The sequence below is a fragment of the Pieris napi genome, chromosome Z, assembly GCF_905475465.1.
Source record: "Pieris napi chromosome Z, ilPieNapi1.2, whole genome shotgun sequence".
In the NCBI taxonomy this organism is placed as follows: Eukaryota; Metazoa; Arthropoda; class Insecta; order Lepidoptera; family Pieridae; genus Pieris; species Pieris napi.
In genome coordinates, this window is record NC_062259.1 from 256,636 (window position 1) to 260,934 (window position 4,299).

Sequence of the window (4,299 nt, forward strand, 5' to 3'; positions counted from 1 at the left end):
ATATGTTGTTGATATTTCTTTATGTTGTAGCGTAGACGTAATACATATTCTGTGGAGAGTGTATGGCGTCTATATTTTCCCGCTAATTAGTGTCGCTTGAAGAATAGAATTCATAGTCTACATCTCGGTGTTACGCATTATAAAATATATTTTTATAATAGTATTAAATTTAAATATTTAAGTTGGCGCCTGGGAGGTAATCCCATATCTGAATAAGTATCGCAATAAAATGCCAGCATTAAAGGCTGAGGGACCGAACTATTAAATTGGTTTTAATTGTCTATTTATTCGTTTTGTATTCAGTTGTGGCATCAGCGTGCGACTGTCATCTCTGAAGACGTAGAACCCCGGCTGTGTACCAATGGACTGAAGGAAAACAACGTGAGGAAACCGGCTTAGACCCAAAAAGTCAGGCACAGGAGGCTTATCTCCTACTTCCCTATTAGATTGACAAATCATGAAACAGGTACAAAAATCTGAGGCTCAACCCTGAAAAGGTTGTAGCGCCACTATTTTTTTTAATCCATTTTAAATATTACTATGTAAAGAATATTGTAAATACTTAACTTACATATAGTATACGAAACATTCTCGGGTATATGTTTGGTCTAAGTATTTGTCTTGTAAATAACAGTGCTACATTTTCCTGCCCTTTTAATATAAACATACAATTGTCGACCTTATTCCATTTATAAAGGATGTTATTTTTAACAGAACCAAGACCAGACTCTCGGCGCCACCCAGACAGTTATTCCCGGAAAATCTATATATTATCCCCAATTGAAAATGGGTTATAATGGAAGGGAATAAAGTGGAATTTCCCGTTCTTTCTAGATAGTGCTTAGTGGATGGTGATAGAAGTGAAAATCTTTTAACATTACGTAACAATAGTGTATGGTGACTATGCGTTGATGGAAAATGGAATTTTCGCTTATATTTGTATAATGTCTTATTAATCTGTAGCGTGTTTTTTTAAAGTAATTAATAGGTTTTTAAATAGTCAAATAGTCAACTGTAATTATATGTCCGACACCACATATATACAAATAAGTAGAAGAAAGATTTTTATCATTGAACAGGCTTTAAATCTGTTACTATGATAGGCTATCATAGGCTATATATTGGACAAAAGTACGAGTTTTAAATTAAGATAGTTTAAGGTGTGAAAAAGACCAATAAAGATTCCTATATGCTGCGGAAACTTCACAATAGAGCAATGTAGTTTTATAGAAGACATCAATATCTACAAAAGTGTTTAAAGTTATTTACAACACACGTTGTTAACCATTGAGCATTACAGTAAGCGCTCTTGCAACATACCTCTGGATATAACTTTTAAAAAATAAGGGAAAATGAAAAATCGTTTTTTCTTTCAAAAGTGCACCAGCCACCACGAGGATTCCCTGTGTCGTGGGCTCTTCTGTAGTCTTCCATTTGACATAAGAAATTTTGTTAGTGAATGTATAAATCAAGAAAGTGGTTAAAGAAAGAACCTCTGAAGGAGAACAAGCGTTGGGCGAAGAAAATGCGTTCCTTGGGTAGCTTGGTAGGTTTGTGTTGTGCATGATGTGGTGTGGTCGGTGTTTATTTGCAAAAAAGTCTGCAGTATAGTTGTCTTACCGTTAAAATCTTCGCTGCCACAATTTTACATTTTTTTCTTCTCCTTTGTTAAGTTTACGTTACATTTTGATTTTCTGTACGGAATAAGATTTGTACAAGAATACTCCACTCCATTGTCCCCCTACCAAGGCGCCAGCCAGTCGGGCGCCATTCTCCAGTTTCCGCATACAGCCTATTATTGTAAATTTATGTTTATCGCCAAACTTCGACTAATCGAAATAAGGGGATTTTTTTTCTCCAACTTTTACTACTGTGATTAATGGTTGAGGACGATTTTGATGTTATCATCTTTATGTTTTTATTGTAAACTAGCTGTGATAACGGCTCCACCCGCATTCATTTGGTAGCGCGATGTTTTCCTTCGTACAAGCGAATGTTAAATGCGCACATAGAGAGTCATTGGTGCCAAGCCGGGATTCTACGACCTCAGCCCTGCGATTCTGTAACTCACTTTTCGAACTCACACAGCGGTTTTCGCATCGGCGGTCGCTCTCAAATCAGTCGTGAAGCAGTCATTTTATGATTTGGCATTCTGATAAACAATAAACTACTAGCTCCCACCTATTCAGAGTAAATTAATTTGATTAACTATTAGTGCTTAGAATAAGTATCGCAATACAGAGAGGAAATTCCATTAAAAGTCAAGCACCGGGATCAAAATTTAAATTTGTTTTTTTTTCTATTCATTAATTATTGTTAATTATTGTATTAATATATCGTCATAGTCGTAGAATAGTGACGGATCTGACAACTAGTAAACTTTACAGGGCAGCAGGGGTAATTTCAAATTTTCATGTAACTTTTTAAATTTATGTTCTGTTAATACGAAAATTGGCATACAAGCAAACAAAAGGGTTTGTTTCGAAACAAAATAAAAATAATAATATTAAATTACATAGTTTTCTAGAACAAAAATGTGAGCCGTCACGGGACGACGCGCCTGGCAGATGTGAAACATCGACATTATTTTGTAAAATTAATATGCAGAAAAGAACAGATTGTGATAGGAACTAAATATTTCATAATGATAAAATAAAATATTACGATTTTCTTTCCAGATAACGATGACTATTTATTGAATAAACATTTATTTTCATTAAATAGGTACAAAAATTTACGAAAATCGCGACTACTTAATTCGTTTAATCAGTGACTTCGAAATACTCAGACCGTACACACTACTGCATATAGACTGATGTATACAGGGTGGTGTGTAATACCTTTTCAGAATCGATATTAATTGCGCCAAAACTTGTAATACAGGGTCACTTTTCGGTAGAGTAATTTTATTTCACAGTGGGGGCCGTAATAAACAAAAAGTTATGATTTAAAAAAAAATATATCGTATAACTTAATATTATCTTTAATACACTCAATAAACAACTTTAAATAGTATATCTAACGCAAGAACTCATCAGTGCCAATCTAGTGGATATTATGAAAAAGATACAGGATGTAGATTTTTTCGAAATTTAATAAGAATTAGTAAAAAAAAGTCATTTTTTTTATAAAACGCAAAATAAATTATAACTCTGCAGGGGTTGAGCTCAGAGACCTACCGTAGTTTTTTGCAGCTGATGACCTCATCTATACCCTATTTGCGTTTGATCCACGACTTTTTGGCCACTCTGTATACTATCATATAGCGTGGCGCCGCCACGGCATGCGTCGCCACGCCAGAAATCGGTTTTACGTGCGGCTATAGATGTTTCACATCAAAAATCACATGCTTCGTTTTACTTTGGAGTTAACACAGTCACATAGTATTATCCAACATTATTCCTTGAAGGAAAGACGGCAGTTACTTTACCATCATGTTCTATCAACTTACTGAGTAATATTTTGACGGATATGTAGTAGGTCTGTAAGTAACCAGGTAAGGATGTCTAACACAAACACAGCCTAATTGGTCCTACTTTTTTTATTCTACGTGATATACATCACGCTTATATTAAGACAATTTTATTGATAGTTTTCATTTATTACTCTTATAGACTTCTGCTTAGTCTATAAGAGTAAACTATAGAGTAAACTCTATGTGATAAATTAAAATTTTAATAAAACATAAATTAAAGTTTTGGTAAATTACTAACATAAAACTTAAACAGTAATCATGTTTAAGTATCACAATCATTCTCATATTTTATCATAACTATATATGTAATTACAAAAGAAACGAAAACAACAACAAAGCAGGTAAAAATATGAAGAAAAAAACTACCTTTTACGCAATTATTCAGTCAGATTCATTGCCGTCATCAGTAATATTACGTCCATGAGTTTAACTTCTGAAAAAGTTATGGTATTTCGCAGGTATTTTTGTTGATCTTTATATTTATCATTACTGATTGGAATTGGACCTTTATAAGCTTTGTCTATGGCTGGAGTTTTGTAATTTCTAGCATTCTTGCTAATCACAAGGGTCATGACGTTCATCCTTCAGATAAAGCATATTATTTGTATCGAATTTTATTGTTTTCAGTCCCTTCAACACAAACTTCTTTTATTCCTGTCCAAGTAACTTTGTTTTTAGGTATATTTTAACTCAGTTCTTATTTTTTTACCTGCCTTGCGATTCTGTAACTCACTTTTCGAACTCACACAGCGGTTTTCGCAGCGGCGGCCGTTAAATTTAGACACTAATGACTGATTTACGTATCATAAGAATCATCCGTTACT